The following is an 18,229-nucleotide window of genomic DNA, read 5'->3' on the forward strand; positions in this document are numbered from 1 at the left end:
AAGGTTAACATAGCCCTGTTGGCTGTCATTGGGGCAGAGTTACCACCTAGGGGAGAGACCATGGAGGGTGGAGGGCACAGGGAGAGGAGGGAGGCTGAGAATAAAGTGAATACCCCCACCCCACACAGAGAAAAAAGAAGAGAATAGGGGGAGGGGCGAGAACACAGAAGGAGCCCTAACTGTCCCCCTCCCTTCCCCTCCACCTCCCTCTGCTGCCAGACACTGATGTTCAGGGGCCTCCCTCTCACATATGGGCCTAATTCAGGTAGAGCGAAATCTCGCATTGCTCTGGTAAAAAATTATTACTTCGAATAATGAAATCTTTGTCATTGAAAACTCCAAAAATGAAAGAAAAAAAAAAGGCCCTCAAAGCCGTGACTTACGGGCAGCATGGTGATGGAAATGAATTCATCATCCCATTTCCCCGCATCTGAACGGGAGGACAAACTTGATTCATAACAGGGCCACGTGCACAGGTCCCCACAGGCAGGGTGGCTGATGGACCTGTGAGGAGCCGGCAGGGGAGGCTCCCGGGGGCATGGGGAGCAAGCCATAAGCATCTCCTTGGCACGTTTGGGCGTCGGGTTTTCTGAGTTTGGATGAGCTGTCAAAACATTTCAGGGCCCTGCAGAGACCTACAGCTCCTACGGAGAAAATCCTGTAATAGCTCTATGAAACGGGCTGTGTTTTTCCTTCAAACCCTAAACCTCACACCCACATGAAAATGTCCCAGACAAAGCAGCGAGACCTGCAGGGGCGAGCAATGCGGCCGAGAATCTCCCTCAGACTGTGATGCTTTTCATCTGAGATGCACGAGTACTTCCGATTTCATATATCATTGATCCCTGCCTCCCTGCAGGGCAGTTAAAGACAGACTGGCTGCATCTGTTCGCCAGAAGAGGAACTTAACTGCATCAGGGTGATGACAAGCCTGGTGGAGGCGGACCCGGGGCCTCGAGGTCCACGCCTGGGGCTGAGCCTCGTCCTCAGGCCTCGACGGGTGGCTCCTGTGCTGGGCCCTGAGTACCTTCCATTCCACCACAAGGCCCCCAAGGCTATGATGGGGAAGAGCTGTCTTTGTTTCCCTGCAGCCCTGAGGTGGGTGAGCAGAAGAGGAGGTGGCAGAGGGGTGGGTGGCTGGGGGCCCAGTGTCCTCTGCAGAGGTCAGGTCAAAGCCTGCTCAGCCAGCCAGGTGGCCCACCAGGTAGGAATGCCGGCTTTGCCTGGGACTCCTACTGGCTGACATCTGCTTGAGATGTGATTTCTCCCCATAGCAATTTTTCAGGGGAAAATGGGCACAAAAAAGTTCTTGGTGAGGTGATTGCAGAAAGAGGGGCATCAAAATGGATAAAGATGATCTGTTCTGGTAATCAGTCTGCCCCCTTCATTCACCAGATATCTGGTGGACGATGGCTGTGTGATCCCTGATCTGGGTGCCGGAAGTTCAGGGAGGGTGGGACAGACATGCTGGTTCTGTCATGCTGGGGGAGGGTGCAGACAATAAATAATGAATGATTAAAGGAACGGAGAAATTTCAGGCCAGTGCCTTGAAGAAAATACACAGGTTGAGGAGGTGGAGAGGGTCTGGGGATGACTTTGGATGGGAGGTTGGGGAGCTTCTCCAAAACCTGAACTGAGTCCCATATTGAAACCTGGGGGGAGAATATTCCAGAGCAGGGCAGTGTCCCTGAGGTGGGAATGGACAGACCCAATTACCAACAACCCCTAGGAGCTGATTTTCTTCCCAGAGCCAACATGGCAGACCCTGGACTCAGGTCAGCCACAGACACTCACCCTGAGCTGGGAGTTGGCAGCCAAGACAGGACTTGGGTTCTACCTGCCCCAGAACCAGGGGCCCAGGGCACAGCCCAAGGCCCCTCACCTGTTGGCTCAAGTTGTGGGGAGAAGGGGAACCGTCACAGAACTTGGAGGCAGACACACCTGATTTGAGTCCTGGCCAGCTGTTTACTAGCCTGGGGCTCTGAGGAAGTGACTCTACCACTGGGAACCTCAGTTTCCTTATCTATTAGTTGGGAGGATAGGTACCTCTCAGGCTTGCTTTGTGGGTTAGCAACGACAGCTGTAAAGGCTTTAGCACAGCTCCTGGCACCCGGGGATTGGATGCTTTGTTTTAGAGCTAAAGGCTCCCCCAACCCTCCCAGGCCTGCCTGCTTTTCTCCTTCCTGACTTCCTTCAACCTGAATCCTGTTGCTCGGGGACCAAGGCCCTCCCTTCTGTGCCAGCCCCTCCCCCTAGGCCCTGGCCTGTGCTCTTGGCCCAGCCACCTACCGTGGGCTCGCGAGATCTCAGGATTGCCTGTCTCTCTGGACTCCAGGCACCCCTGCTTCCTGCCTGGGTTATGCAGACCCCTTCTCAGAACCCCCTGCTCCTCTGGCTGCTGACCCCTCCTGCAGGCCAAGGCGTCAGCCCAGCCCAGGGTCAGCCCAGGAAGAAATGCAACTTTGTGTGAAGACAGATCCCAGTGTGATCCCAGTTCTACTTCTTACTGGCTGTGTGACCTTGACTAAGTTACTTAGCCTGTCTGAGCCCAAATGTCCTCATCCCTAAAGAGTGGTACTTTCAGGGGAAGAAAAGCACCATTTCACCACAGCCCGCATCAATTTCACTTAGGAAAGGAACAGTCTTAGTTTATGAAAATGCACAGATAGGACCCTTAGGGGTGGGAGGGGGCTCCTTGGAGGAAACTGGAGGAAGAGGAGGGATGGAGACTCATCCTAGACTGCATAAGAAGGGACCAGGAGGTGGTGATGGGTTCAGGGCAGGGGGATTAGGGGAGAGAGGGCTGGAGCAACGTGGACCTGAAGCCGAGGGAGAGGAAATGGCCCAGGGACTTCTTAAGAACTTCAGGGTCCACTCTTTATTTCCCCTGCAGCTTGGAGTGAGAGGCATGCTTCTTGCTGTTGCCCCTGAATCTTCAGAAGAATCTCTGCACCCAATTTCCATGCCTGATTGTGTGGAGAGGCTTGGCGGGTGGGGAAAAGGGTCCTCTTCTCCTGGCTCAGTGCTGGGGAGGCATCACAGGAAGAGCACAGAGAGGAGGAGGAGGAACAGAAGCCCAGAACCAGAGCCAGAGGAGGCCAGGATAAAAGGGTCTCGGAGAACTGCTGAAGTCTTGGTGAGGGGACATTGGACATGCCTACTCGGTCTGCATCTTAAGGGACAGGTGGCCTTAGGTGACACTGGGGTTACGCCACCTCGCAAGTCTTGGGGGAATTCAGTGGCATCTGTGGGGATTTGTTTTTAAAGGGCTCCCTTACCGGGCACCTGCTAGCCATTGTCCCAGCTGAGCCCCATCGTGGTCTCTCTCACCCGGCTTTGTCCAGATGATGGGGTTCTGGTGATTTCGGCCAGGGAGAGCTGGTTGGGTAGCTTCCCCACAGTGTGTGGATGCTGGCTGGTACCTTAACGCCTTCTGACAGTTCAGCGCCCCCACTGCGGCCTGTGAGCGTCAGGCTGAGCCTCGGAGAACAGACAGCGCACACTGAAGCCATTTCTGCTCTGAGTGCTGGCACGCTCTGTGGTCCTGCCGGTTATCTGAGCGAGCAAGTGCTGCCGAGGAATTCCCTCCTGTCCGGGGGTTTGTGAGACAGCACCCCTCAGAGTGGGGGATGCTGCCAGCTTCTGCGAGTGAGCCGAGTCCCCCACACCCCCCTACACCCCCCGACTGCATTGGGGGTGCGGCTCCCCCTCCCCCTCCAGAATGGGGTGGGGAGGTTGCAGGGTGGCACCTCTTTGACACAAAAGCCCAAGTTCTAGGCTGGGAGCTAAGAGGGAAGCCAGATACTCAGGCCCGTCCTTGGTCACCCTGGTGGCCAGTGAGCCCCCAGGAGATCTCATTTGGTCTAATGTGGGGGCAGGAGGAGAGAGGGAAGGAAGGCTTGACACAGAGACAGGAAGAGATAAGCAGACAGCTCTTGGCATAAAGAAAAGTCAAACTCCATTATTTGCTGTATATCAAATTAAGTCTGACCCTGAGTCCCCACTGCCTTGGGAGCCCCTCTCCTGGTCTAGTGCAAGAATCAGGGAGTTTGTGGGGCGGAAAACTGGGGTAGGGTCACCTGCAGCTCCTCTCGGTACGTGGTTTCCTCTTGCGGTCAGCCAGGACATCTGCCCCACCCATTTGCCCAAGGCTTACCTAGTTTTAGGGCTGAAAGTCCTTTGTCCTGGAATCCCTTCAGTTCTGGGAAAACTGGGATGGTGGGTCACCTTCCCCACCTCCATCACCCAGGTGCACCGGGTGACCATTTCTCTGGGAGGTCCTGTCACCTCTGTGGGGTGGGGATGGGAGGCTACAGGTCCTACTGATGAGGGAAAATCCAGAGACTGCACTGTATAGGGTCCCCTCGCCCCCTCTCCCCTTGCCCTCTCTTCCACTGACAGATCCTATGAAGCTTCTCCGGTTTCTGGAAGGCATAGGCCCAGAAGATGGATTGTTCCCAAGCAGCCTTTACCCCGAAACTGCACCACAAACCTTCCCAGAGGTGCAGGAGCAGAGGCTTCCTACTTGCAACAGAGGGACAGAGTGCACGTGAGTGTCCCCATGACTTCTCCTGCCCCCATCTTCATGTAAATCACTTCAAACAGGGCTCAGACGTAGGGGAGTTGTAGCAGGTTTGTGTTACCACAAGAAGGCTTTTCCTGGGGCCCTTGGGAGTGCATCTCCTTGAACCCAGGGCTTAGAGAAGGCTCTTAAGCTGCAAAAATGTAACCCCCAGAGACCCTAGCCTCCTCCTTCAGCGTCTCCGCCTGCAAATGGTGTTTACTCACTCCCAAAAGGCTTTTCTCCCTTCATGTTTCCTGACTGGAAGGGTTTCCTCCACATGGACACAGTGCTTTAATGTTTCTGAAGATCGAGAACCTCAGACACCTGTATTTGCTACTGATTAGAGAAATGGCCTGCAATTTAGGACAGTTCTGGGCAAAGTGCAAAAGCCAGCCTAGAGAAAATGATGCTTATTAGCAGGGTAACAGCATGGCTGGTGAGAACCCACCAGCGGGGAAGTGGCGGGATTGGGCTGGGGGCCAGGTAGGGGGTTGCCTGTTTCACCGACTGCAGAAAGATGTAAGGGGGAAGAAAAGGTGGAAGGAAGGGAGACGTTTAATCCACTTAAGAGAACAAATGGCTTTTAAGTACTTTGGAGGTGTAGTTTACATGTAACCAATTGCTGTGCTAATTCCACTTCATTCGTCATCGAAGCACCAGAGGCAGCCCCGCCGCTCTCTCCTTGCCAATAGCCCGTGTCAGGTTACTCTCCGTCCTCAGAAGGAATAAACTGTATTTCTTTAGACGGTGTTTGATTGCTTTAAGAACAGTCTGTAATTGAGAGTTTTTATAAATTCCACTTATTTCCAGTTAGTTCATAGGCAGTAGGCCCATAACAGTTGCCGTCCAGGTGCCCCCAGGTCCCCTCTGATTTCCAGTGCCAGGGGCAGGATGAGGGGGACGCAGCTGGAAGATGTGACATCACCCGCAAGAGGTGAGGGGCATTTCTGAACATCTGTAGCTTCCTGACTCACAAGATTCCACAGGTCACTTAAGAGATGGTGTGGTTCCTCCATGGGCCCCTGGATGGGAGGACATGGTCCACACTTCCCCACAGAGGAGATGGCCTTCCTTTTATTTTCCAGAAGTCAGCTCTGCAGCCCCCCATAGCAGAATCTTTCCTGTCAGACCTGGGGAACAGGGAGGCGTGCCGGTTCACTCGCCTGGACCTCACCCTTCTCAGCTTCACATCTTGAGGGAATGGGCCCCATGCTGAGGCTTTCTTCCCTCTGCTCTCTCTTCCTCTTGGTCAAAGCTGCCCTTCTCGAAATTAACCACATGCCAGTTTTTGGAGGGCTGGCCTGACCTCAGAGCCAGATGAAAGTCACTCAGCACAAAGATCACTCACTGGGATTCCCAATTCTCCTTCCAGGCACTTGGGAGAATTACATTTTCCTGCCCACCTGGAGCCGGGCTTGGCCAGGTGACATGCTGTGGGCAGAAATATGTGAACAGAAGAGGCACACATCACTTCAATGTGGAAGCATTAAGAGCCAGCATGTGATTTCCATGTCTGAACATCCCCTCTGCCGCGATGACTGCCGCCCTACCAGAGAGTGGAGGCTCTGGTGTGCTGCTGAGGAGTGCTGCTCAGCCCCCCAAAAGGACATGGTCCCCAGAGCTCACTTCTGACTTGTCAAAGGGAATAGTGAAAGGCAAAGAATCCTCCAGAGAGCTGATCAGAGGCCTCAGAGAGCAACGGACAATGGGAACTTCTCCAGAGAGTGAACTTTGGGCCAAAACAGGAAACAATCCTGGGTGCCCTCAAAGTGGGACCTCAGTGTCTGCTCTGGGAGGATGGGTGCCCTTGAGGTGGGACTTCCGTGTCTACTCAGGCCTCCCTTTGTTCCCTAACAGGATTGCAGAGCCGTCCTGCCCCGGGCCCCCTGGTACCTTGGAGGGGTGGGGCAGATAACTTGTCATCAAGTTATCAGGAAATGAGCTACTGTGTGTCACCCAGAGCTGCTGGGCCTCCACCAGACGTCTGCAGGGGACTTTCCAACTCTCCCTGAGAGAAGAGGGGACTTGATTTCTCACGGGATGAAGAGGGTGAGTCAAGTATTCTGGGAGCAGAAGGGCAGACTATCACACAAGTGTTTCCTGACCTCCCTCTGAGCACATGGAGGGGCGGTTCTCTCCTTGAAGTGCAGCTTGGTGACTTGCTTCCGTCAATGACACACGAACAGAGGTGAAGTGGGGGTACTTCTGGGCAATGCACAGTCCACAAATCCCCATCTCTCCCTCTGCCGTGGTGACAGGTGCTGTTCCAGGTGATGGCTGCTCCATCAGCCCGAGGCCAGCCTGATGGCAGTTTCCAGCTCTCCGTCAATTGAAGGACATGTTTCATGAGCAAGAAATCAACCTTTTGTGTTTGTTCTAAGCCATTGAGATTTTGGTTTTATTGGTTACCACAGCATGATCTAATTCATTCTAATACTAACAGGCACACGCATGGTTTTATTGAACACATGTTGACTTAGTATGTGCCATCCTGAGTCCAGAGGAGACAGAAATGAATAAAGCTCAGTCTCCTGCTTTTCAGGAGCTCACCATTTGGTGAAGGAGCCAGACAGGGCAATAGCCAAACAACATTTTCCATTATCTGTCCACCTCATATGTATCTGCATTAGATACTAGCATTCTTTGGCACTTTTCTGACTGTATTCTAGTGATCTCTGCTCACCGCCCCTCTACCCAGACTCAAAACTCCTAGAAGACTGGGATTGGTTAGAGGGTGGATAGATGATGGATGGATGGAAATATGGGTGGAGGGATGGATGGTTGGATGGATGCATGGACAGATACATGGATGAAGGGATGGATGGAGGGATGGATGGATGAATACATGGATAGATGGATGGATGGATACATGGACTGAATCATGTGGAGCTGGTCTGATTGATTGAAGAGGCAGCTTCTCAGGGCCCATCCTGTATCCTTTCTCCATACCACATCAAGCACCACAGCAACAGGGACAAAGGTGTTGTCCTTCTCTGACTCTCAGGTATTAGCGGGCTTGATATTGGTGATTCTAGAAGTGTACCTGTGTGACAGCAATACTTAACTCTCTCCCTTATTCATTTGACAAACCTTTGTGAAGCACGTTCTATAGCCATCCTTCCTTTGAAGGACCAAGAATGATTCTTGAACATTTTTGGCCTCTGAACATCTTCCTACAAGCGCCCCCACTGCCCAAATCCCTATATCCCACTCTTCTCTTTTCCATTTCATGCTGCCACTGACTTAAGAATTTGGGGCAATTCCAGGAAGCCTTGAATCTGTCTTCTCTCCACGGTTGCTTCTGACAGGATGGATAAGTCTTTTAGGTCAGACTAGCAATATCAGCATGCAATTTTTAAGTGTTTTGTTTGCTTCTGAACACAGTTTGAGGCCATTCACTACAAGAGTATGTTCTGCAGTAGATGTTACAGTAAGAACAAAACATTGAGAATTTGGGGGGGGAGGCTGGGAAGATAATTTCAGGTAGTACTGGTTGTAGGCTAAATTGTGGTCAAAATCATGGTCTTCAGCCCTATTTTCAACATCCTTATCTCACTCATATCTGATGGCCTCTTCTGATCCGGCCTGGGTGCTGGAAAGAACACGGGTCTGAAGGTCAGGGAGTCTAAGTTCCTCCAGGATCCACCAGGAACTAGCCAGGTAAGTCATCTCATGTCCCTTGACCTTGGTCTCCTCCTCTGTGGGAGTCCAGGGTCATAATTGATGTCCTCTAAAGCCCTTGCCAGGTCCAGAAGTCTAAAGTTTTGTGACTCACATACCAAAGTAACATTTTTATTTCAAATTAAATATTACTTACGATTGAGCAAGTAATACAATCATGTGGTTCAAAACACAACAGGATGAAAAGATGCCCCAGAAGAAGTTCCATCCTACTCCATCCTCATATATCTCATTCCCCTCTTCCTCACCAAGAACTGAGAAGGGATTCACCACCCGCGGTCCAGCAGACAGCAAGCCTGATGCTCACATTGGTCCTCCACGCCTCCCAGGTTCCAGAGGCTACATGGAGAGGCCCAGGTGGGTGCTACACACGTGGTGGGTTTGCCTCACAGCTGAGGATCCCTGAGCTTAGGAACCCTCGATCTTTTACATTGGGCTAAGAACAACAAACCTGCCCAATCTTTGCCCTGGGGTGAGACATTATCTTAATTTTACCAGATTGAAAACAAACTTGTTTTCTGCTCTGGAGGGAGGCACTTATGTATCTTCTTAGGCTGTTTCTACACAAACATCTTTGAAAAGATAATTCACAACAAAACACTGCAGTGCAGGTAATACATCAGTGCAGAAGACGTGCAGAAAACTGTCTTGCAACACCCCCACTCCAACTATCTGGGCAATTGTCCTTCCTAGCTTCCTGTGTATCTTCCCAGGGCTTCTATAGGCAACTGTAAGCAAATGGAAACATGTTTTTGAATCTTACCCTGTTGCATAAACACAGAACCGTGTTCATCATCATGCTTTACTTTTTTCATTTAATAATCTAAGTTTTTTTTTTTAACTACTGCAGAGCAGCCATTGTGGGGATATACCCTTTTATTTAGCCAGTTCCCTAGAAATGGACACTTTTTACTGTTTCAAATGATGCTGCAATAGATAATCTTGAACATGTGCCATTTAGAATGAAGAGAGATTGATTACTGGGCCAAATGGTAATTGAATTGTAATTTAGTTAGATATTGTTCAATTACTCTATGTAAAGGTTGTACCATTTTGTGCTTTCACCAACTTTACCGATTTTATGAGTCATTTTTTGAGTGATCCTCTCAAAAACAGTAAACAAGCAGGAAGCAGACAGGAAGCAAAATAGGAAATAGGAAAGAGCGAGTTCCTCCTCCCACCTGCAACCTTGCAGTCTCCTTCTAGTGTCCCCTAATGGCAGAGCCTGAGAGGGAGCTGCTGGCGAGGCAGTGGTCTGGTTTGCAGTCTCAGCCCCAGCGTCACAAAGCCCAAGAAAGGTGAGTTTGGAGCTGAGCGCGGGTAACTTAGTAACTGGCATGCTTCAGGGTGTGTTGTCAAACATCTGCATGTTTGCCAACCTGATAGGTGAGAAATGGTATCTCAATGGACTTTAAACAGGCATTTCTCTTCTGATGGGTGAGATCGACCAGTTCTTTACACACACAGGGGCCATCTGTATTCTCTTTCTCTGAATTTGCTGTTCGTACCCTTCAGCCACTTCTCAGTTGAGTTGTTGGTCTTTCTGGGCAATATCTTAGTGCAGGTAAGTATGGTAGCTGAGTGATTCCTCACCCAGAGTGTGTTCATGTTGGGGAGCGAGAGGCACCAGGGCAATGAGCTCTTCTGGGTGATTTCAGACATGGACCCAGCTTGGAGACCATTAGGTCTCCAAGTGGACCCCACAGGTTACTACTCTCTTTGCTCAAGTCTACGTTCCTTGTGTCACCAGTTCCTGACCTTGGAAGCCGCCTGTGACTGCCCCTCCTGGAGTGGTTCCCTGCCACCTGGGACTGTGGCTTGGATGGTTGTTTGTACACCTGTGGTCTCCTTGGTGAGCCCTTCAGAGACACACACCTGCCCCTTATTTGTGTCTGAAATACAGGTGGTCTCTGCCAAGGCCACTTCCTCAGCTGACTCACCAAGATGGGAAATTCTGTCACAGAGCAGTTTTTTCAATACCTGGAAAGTCCTGGAGACTTTTACTCAAATTCAGGGAAAGTGGCATTGGAGGCGGAAACACACTTTCCAAAGGGGAACAGAAACCTGCACAAGATGGTTAAATCACGCAGCAGGCTGGGAACCCCCTTGACTACTCTCAGCAGAGAACCAGGAAGGAAGTAGAAAATCCTCAAACCTCTAAGAGGGCCACTCGCTTCCTTCACACGGTTCAGCTCCTCGGCCCCCATCCACAGCCTGTGCACTTTTCTGTAGACAGGAGAGCCAGTTACACAAGAAGAGGGACATTTGGCCTTGAATCACAGTAGCTACCATTCATGGAGTGACCACATTGAGCCGTACTGCTTTGCAGGTTGTTTCTCATGCCTGATGCACTGAGGCGGGGGGGGGGGGTGATGCAATTATCCCCATTTTACAGATGGGAAACAGAGGCCCCTTGGGATCAGGTGACTTGTTGCAGGGCACACATGCAGGAAGCCTGGAGCCAGGTCTGTTTATTGGGATGAAGACTGACAGGTTGACGAATGTGCTAAGGTGGGGGTGGGGCTGCACAGCCCTCTGCGGGGCTGGGAGGATACAGTGGAGGAAGAGACTGGGGCCTAAGGCAGCCCCAGGAGACTTTCTGAAGGCGGTGAGGCTTGAGCAGGGTGTGTGGAAGGTTGAGGAGGATCAGGGTGGGGCGGGGACAAGCCTTCTGACCGTGGGCATGAGGAAGGGCCTTTTATCCCCTTTTCACAGGTAGGGAAGCTGAGGCTTTGAGAGAGTAAGTTAGGCTGCCCAGGTTATGTGAATGTCCAGTTTGAGTCTTTGGTCATTTTGATAAGCTGCTATTGGTCAGACAGAGATGCAGATCTATGATCTCTGGATGATTTATGTCTTATGTCTCCCTTTAAAGTGTCTTGCTTTCTCACCTGACAATACAAGTGTCTATCTTCCTCTATCAGTAAATAGTCTTCTACCACGAAAGGTTTTTTTTTTAATAATTTTTTTCTCTTGTTTTTTTTTTTTTTTAAATGAGGGGGAGTTAATTGGGTTTATTTATTTATATTTGGAGAAGGTACTGGGGATCGAACCCAGGACCTCATGCATGCTAAGCATGCTCTCTACCACTGAGCTATACCTTCTGCCCCCACCACACAAGTTTTACTGTCAGCATTTGGATGCGTGATTTATTAACCAATTTCCTGTAATTGTTTTTTTAAATTTTTAAAAATTTTCCTTCCTTCCTTTCTCTCCCTCCCTCCCTCTTCCTTCCTTCCTTCCTCCCTTCCTTCCTTCCTTCTTTCCATGGAGGTACTGGGGATTGCTAAGCACCGGCTCCACCCACCACTGTGCTATTTCCCTCCCCCGACCCTGTAATTGTTTCCAACTCTTCCCTCAAATGCTCGAGGCTGCTGCAGGCACTCCTTTAGCCGAAGCCCTGCGTGCGTCCAGGACTGCTTGCTTACGGCACACCTGTAGTTTAGGAATTCCAGGTTCAAACAGCGGGTGTGTTTTAAAGGCTTTTGATACAAACTGCCCAACTGCTTACCGAGGGTTGTGACAATTTACCTTCCCGCTGCCACAGGAACAGTGGTCTTACGACATCCTCACAATGCTGGATTTATATTTCAAAACATCCTCGCTGATTTGATGGGTGAAAAGCGATGACTTGTTTTAACTACATTTCTTCCACTCCCCATAGACCGGTGGTCCCCACTGTGGGTCTCCCTCTGAGTCTCTGGGTTTTCTACTTGAAATGAAAAAGTGGTGACACCCAGACCCCTCCCCAAGGTCCCCACACTCCAAATCCGCCCCCTACCCCGCCAGGAAACTCTTCCTAATTAGACCCCAAATGGAGCCACTGAAATGTTCTTTGCTTTGCTCCTTCAAGGTTTTCTCTTTTTTCTTTCATACAAGATGAAACAAATCCACTGTTTCTTTTGGGGCTTATGCACAAATTTCACAGGTACACAAAGCATCCATTACATCCTCTCCTGTAGGGAAGGAGAAGGAAAAGAGAAAAAGGAAGACATTGCAACTCCCAAAACTGTAAGGGAGTCACAAGCAAGGACAAAGTGAATGCGGACCATTTGGAAACTGGATCCTTTCCTCCCTGGGAGGCCACTCGGAATCCTCCTCCTCCTCCTCTCCCACTTCAGGAGCTGGACTGTGGCTTAACAGGTGAGGGTGGAAACTGAGTTAGAGTAGAAAATGCCGGACTCTGCCTCCCCTGGGGATCCCGATGTGAACAGCTGCAGGAATGACTGTCCTTGGGTCCTGGCCGAATGGTTCAGGCTCCCGCCCTCGGCGTCTTCCAGGGCAGAGCTGGCCCTGGCGGCGGATTCCTAAAGTGGTGCTAACATCCTCCGGCTGGAAAGCAGACAGCCTGGTGGTGCGTGGGGGACAGGTCTCCCCTGACCTTGCCTCCCCTCTGGGGGTGTTCGGTGCATTTTTGGAAGCTTCCACATCAGTGTGACTCACATCCAGCACCAGACCCTGGCTGGGTCCCAGGATAGCAGGGGCACAGGTGGTGAGCAGTGTGGCCCCAGGCATGTGAGTGGAGGGGAGACTCTCCCTCTCAGCCTCTGGCCCAGGGCTGGGCCAGCCATCTGGACGCAACACGGGCACCTGCCAGCTGTTTTTAGTGAAGCATGTTGACAAGCAATTCCATCTAGTAATATTCCTGGCTCAGTGGACAATAGTGTGTGGCAGTTAAGAACCAGCTGCATCACTTCCTACCTGGGGGCCTTTCAGCAAGGTACTTAAACTCTCAAAATCTCACTTTGCTCACTGGTAAAATATGAATAGTAAAGGTTCTCGAATTGTATGTAGGGTGACCACCTCCGGTAGTGGGGATTTCATGCCTCCATTTTGCTTAGATCAAAACCTTATCGATCTTCTTGACTCTTCTCTCAGACTCCTTAGCCAGTCTCTCAGCACATCTTACCAGCTCTGCTTGCAAAATGTCAAAACATACCCGGAACCGGAATCTCCACCACGTCCACTGCTTTTTTTTTTCTCGTCCAAGCCACCATCATCTCTTGCTTACATAGTTTTATTAGCTTCTAAATAAGTTCCCCATTTCTGCCCTTGGCTTCCCACACAGCAACCAGAATGATCCTTGTTAAAATATAAAGGCAGACTCTCTCATGTATCCCTTGCTTCAGGGAAGCCAGCTGCCGTGTCATGATGACACTCAAGCAGCCTGTGGCAAGGGCCACGCGGTGAGAAACGGAGGCTGCCTGCCAACACCCATGTGGGTGAGTCAGCTCGGAAACTGGTCCTCCAGTCCCAGGCAAGCCTTCTAATGACTTCAGCTTCTGCTAATATCCTGACGATAACTGCATGAGAGGCCCTGAGCCAGAACCTCTCAGCGAAGCTGGTTCTGAGTCTCTGAACCCCAGAAACTGTGTGATAATAAGTGTTAGGGAGTAATTTGTGACACAGCAATCCATACATAATACAGGTTTTTGGTACCTGGAAGAGGAAGGTCTGCCATAATAAATACCTACGAATCTGGGGTGGCTTTAGAACCTGGGAGTGAGTGGAAGCTAGGAGGATGTTGATGAGGGTGTAAATGAAGACCTAAACAGTTTTGCCTTGAACAGTCCGGATGTAGAGGTGGCTGCAGGTGTGGGCTTAACAGGCAACGAGGATTATGTTATTAGAAATGGGGTAGAGGAGAATCGCTGATATGTAGTGGCAGAAAGTTTAGCAATCGTGTCGCCTGTACTTCTGGGGGGATAGGAGATGCCGCCAAGGAGCTGGGTGAACTACCTAAGATATTATTAGCCAAAGTAATAAAAGTTCCCCTGGATTTTGCTGCTTGCACTGAAATACAGCAAGAGGCAGATGCACTAAAGGAAAGACTACTGAACAAAAAGGAACCAAGACTTGCTGATTTAGAAGCTTCCAAGAACCTCCAGCAGCCAAATGATTATAAAACTGAGAAATATCTTTCAACTAAAGAGTAAATTATGCCAGGAAAGCACGGTCGAGAAATAATGCTGTGGATGTGGCTGTAAAATCCTTTGTTAAGACATCTGAAAGATTGAAGGGTGTGCCTTAGAGTACCATCCATCTAGACAAAAGGTGTTCTAAAGTGTTTAAGGATGTGTCTCACAGATCCTCTCAATCAAACAATAGGGCTTCTAAGAAGCTTACAGGTAAGTTTAGTCATTGCAGTAGAAGCCTAAGGTAGAGAAGAGCTTATCTCAAAGAGATTTGTGTGTGTGGTGTTTGTCTAATGGAGAAAACCCCAAGATCATTCATAGAAAAACCACAAATTTTTAAAGATAATTGTATTAATAAAAAGATCTTGAGGTTGGGCTGAAAAGGTCATTGTGTATATATGTGACTATATATAGTGTGTATGTGTGTGTGTGTATATATATATATATATATACTCCTAAATTACATATATACACATTGTATATCTTATATATATATAGTGTGTATACACACAGACACACACACACAACGAAATACTACTCAGCCATAAAGAAGAATAAAATAATGTGTCTATATGTTTTTAACTTGTATAACTGGAAATATGCTCTAATTTTTGTTCAGTTCCATATTTTCCCACTCAACACTATGCTTTGAGAAATATCCACGTATGTGCTTCTAGTTCATTGCTTCTTGCTGTTGTCTAACATGATCTCTTTACGACTTTAATTTTGATGTCATCACGTTTGTCAGTGTTGTCCTTTACAGTTTGTGCTTACATGCCTTGTTAAAGAACTCCTTCTCTACTCTGAGGTCATGGCAATATCCTCCCCCACTGTATTCTAAAAGATGTACACTGTCGCCTTTCACAGATTTGTAATCCACCTGAAAATTTTTATTTTTATGTAGGGTGTGAGGTAAGAATCCACTTGTATTTTTGTCCTTCATAGGTAACAACGTGTCACAGTTTATGTTGAGTCCATTCTGCTGCTTCTGCCCTGGGTTTAGTATTCTCTTCCATAAGTCTCTTTGTCTCTTCTAGTGCAAATACCACACTATCTTAACCTTATAGTTTTACTGTATGTAAGTTTTGATATCTGGAAGGACAAGTCCCCCCACCTTCAGATTATCCTGACCCCTTGCTGTGTTCTTCCAAATAAATTTTAGAATCAGCTTGTTTAGTTCTTAGTCCACCAGTTCTTCCCCCCACAACCGCTACCATGTACACACATCCAGTGAGATTTTGCTTGGAATTTCATTGACTCTGTACATCAACCTGGGAGCAAATAGACATCTTTTTTTTTTTTAAGTTTTTTTTGGGGGGGGGTAATTTATTTTATTTATTTATTTATTTATTTTTAGAGGAGGTACTGGGGATTGAACCCAGGACCTCGTGCATGCTAAGCACGTACTCTGCCACTTGAGCTATACCCTCCCCCCGCAAACTGACGTCTTTGGACATAGAATCTTCCCATCCAAGTACATACATCATTAATTTAGTTAGGTCTTTGTATCTCTTAATACATGTTTATATCTTTATCTATAGAATGCTTGCAAATCTTTGGTAGATTTATTTTTGCATATTTTATATTTTTGTTGTCATTGTAAGTAGTATCTTTATTACATTGTCTAACTGATTGTTGCTAGTATATAGAAAGGAAATTAACTTATATGTCACCTTAAAAATCTATTTTATTAATAATAATTTATCTCAAGATTACTTTGGGTTTTCTATATGGAAAACCAAATCACCTGCAAATAATGATACTTTTTCTCCCCCAACTCTGCCATCTTATTTCATTTTCTTGTTTTATAGAGATGACTTGGGGCAGTGTTGACTAGGAGTAGTGAGAGTAGGTAACCCCACATTTTTCTGATCTGAAAGGGAGGGCTTCTGGGATTTCAAAGGGCACCTGAGATTTCTGCAAATTCTTTGTAGTTTTCCTTCTCAGACTTAAGAAGAGTTCTTCTATTTCTAGTTTGCAAAGAGCTATTGTTTTCTCATTATGACTTTTTCAATTTTACCTAATGCTTTGTAAGAAATTCATCCTCTTAGCCTGCTCAATAAATTAGAGAGGAGAGGATAAATTACTTTTATTCTCTTCCTTGGTGTATATTGGAATGATTGATTCTTTAAATGACTTATTGAACTCACTATAAAGCTTTCTGGACTGATGTTTTCTTTTAAAAAATTAAACTAGCAATTCAATTTCTTTAATAATTATAGGATTACCCAGATTCTTTATTTCTGCTTAAGCCCCTTTTGGTAAGTTGTATTTTTCTTAAGTTTATCTATTTCATTTCAGCTAAATTTTAAAATTTTCCGACATGAAGTTTTCCCGAAATCTTATCTGTTTCGTCTCTACAGTATATGCAGGTATCTTCTATTTTCATCCCTAAACAAGACCAAGTGAGCCTTCAGGTGGCACCAGAATGACTTCACCCTGTTTCCCCTGCACAGGTGGTGGTATCTCAGCAGAGACTGGCTAATCCTGGAACTTGCCTCACAATTGACTGCTGGCCAGCACCCAAGGCTGGGATGGGGAAAGCGGGGAGCAGCTTGAGCAGAGCCAGTTTCAAAATTGTGAATCCAAGAGTGTGGCCACATGTGAGCCTTGGCGGATGGCCTGCAGCCCTGCTTGCGGGTGGGAAGGGCTCTGTCCAGGCCAGAGGGGTAGCTCAGGCACCAGGCCACCTTTCTGTTGTCTGATGACTCCCAGGATTCTGTGAAGGGCAGCATCTCCCCATCTCACGGTCCCTCTTCTGCATCACTGACCCATCTCACCCCGACACCCACAGGCTCAGGTCCCCTCCGGCTTCCCAACGCCACTGATGACTCAGCACAGGCCCAGATGCCCACTGGAGGGCCATTAGAGGCCCAGCCTGAGCAGAGGGACGGGCAGGATGACAGGGCTGCCCCAGGGGCAGCTTCCTGGAAGATGTTTTAAAGACAGAGCCCGGCTTCCAAGCCCGGTCTCTTGTGATCTTAATTTGTGGCTTTGTCTGATGGGATTCGCTTCCCTCTGCATCTTTGTCTGGCTGTTTATTTGGGTAAAGGATATTCTCCGCCCTTTCATGTCTGAGTGGTTTCCTCCTGCTTGTGTTCACTGTGAGGTCTTCTGCACGCCTGGCCCCGCAGGGAGGGGTGGGTGGGTGCTTCTCCTGAGAAGGGAGCCCTCGAGGGCGGGGAGGTCAGACGGAGCCTCCCTGGGGCTGCCTCCTGGGGGGCCACCGCTGGCCCGTGGACCATCCCTGCCGATCTGAGTGAAACTCTCACAGATTCCCTTGGACTTGGGCTAATAAGATTTTTCCTTTGAAAGGAACTTTCCATTGTTTGTTTTAAAAGTGAAATGAGCATTTTTTCCAACCACAGAGGCGATGCTGAAGGAGCCTGTAATTTCTAGGATCCAAGACTGGAACTTAAAAACAAGAAGAAAAGGAAAATTAAAAAGAGCTTTCCACTTAAAGTGGGTCTCTCCCTTCCTCCCCTCAGGCTTTCTCTCGTCTTCTGTCTCACCTGGGGTATCAGCAGGGCTCATATCTTTCCTTATGCCTCAAACCCTAATGAGCTCAATCTTCCATTCTCTTCGTACCAATGAAGAGATACCTGTAGCTAATTAGTCATGGGGAGTGGGGTCGAATCGGAATCTGAAACTAACATTTCAATGCCACTCAGTTCAATGCGCACCTACTACGTGCCATCTGGTCAGGGCCCACAGCAGGGCCCCTGCTCTCAGGGGACGCATGGTCTAGTAGGGAAACTTGACTCTCTTTTTTTATTTGCTACAAAAACTGTAGCAAATAATCACAATATGGAGTGATGAGATCCACAGCACAGGATGGAAAGGAACAGAGAGGTGCAGGGGGATTGATTGTTCGGTGGTTTGTCTTTTCCTTTTCTCCTCCCAGAGCAAACCAGTCAGTGCTCACCAGGCAGGGGACCAGGGTGAGGGAGATAATCCTTGCCTTCAGGGGACCACAGGCTTTGGGGACAACAGATCCACTTACAAGTCTGGATCAAACCACTAAGCACCTTGACAGAGAAGAGTATGGAGGCTGAGTAGAGGGGCTGCCGAA

The 18,229-nt window shown here is 48.7% G+C and overlaps 3 long non-coding RNA genes across 3 annotated transcripts; all 3 read left to right on the top strand.

Annotated features, from left to right (window-relative positions):
* The first annotated feature begins 878 nt into the window (after positions 1-878).
* LOC116658293 lies at positions 879-7,072 on the top strand. The gene is made up of 4 exons (XR_004313618.1): positions 879-1,098; positions 2,894-3,136; positions 4,402-4,549; positions 5,937-7,072. It is a non-coding gene; the product is annotated as an uncharacterized LOC116658293 (long non-coding RNA).
* A 953-nt stretch (positions 7,073-8,025) lies between these two features.
* On the top strand, positions 8,026-9,634 carry LOC116658121. Its single transcript, XR_004313293.1, has 3 exons — positions 8,026-8,224; positions 8,424-8,602; positions 9,452-9,634. It is a non-coding gene; the product is annotated as an uncharacterized LOC116658121 (long non-coding RNA).
* Positions 9,635-12,178: 2,544 nt separating this feature from the next.
* LOC116658120 lies at positions 12,179-17,260 on the top strand. Its single transcript, XR_004313292.1, has 3 exons — positions 12,179-12,385; positions 16,459-16,529; positions 16,614-17,260. It is a non-coding gene; the product is annotated as an uncharacterized LOC116658120 (long non-coding RNA).
* The last annotated feature ends 969 nt before the right edge of the window (positions 17,261-18,229 follow it).

The sequence above is a fragment of the Camelus ferus genome, chromosome 20, assembly GCF_009834535.1.
Source record: "Camelus ferus isolate YT-003-E chromosome 20, BCGSAC_Cfer_1.0, whole genome shotgun sequence".
Lineage (NCBI taxonomy): Eukaryota > Metazoa > Chordata > Mammalia > Artiodactyla > Camelidae > Camelus > Camelus ferus.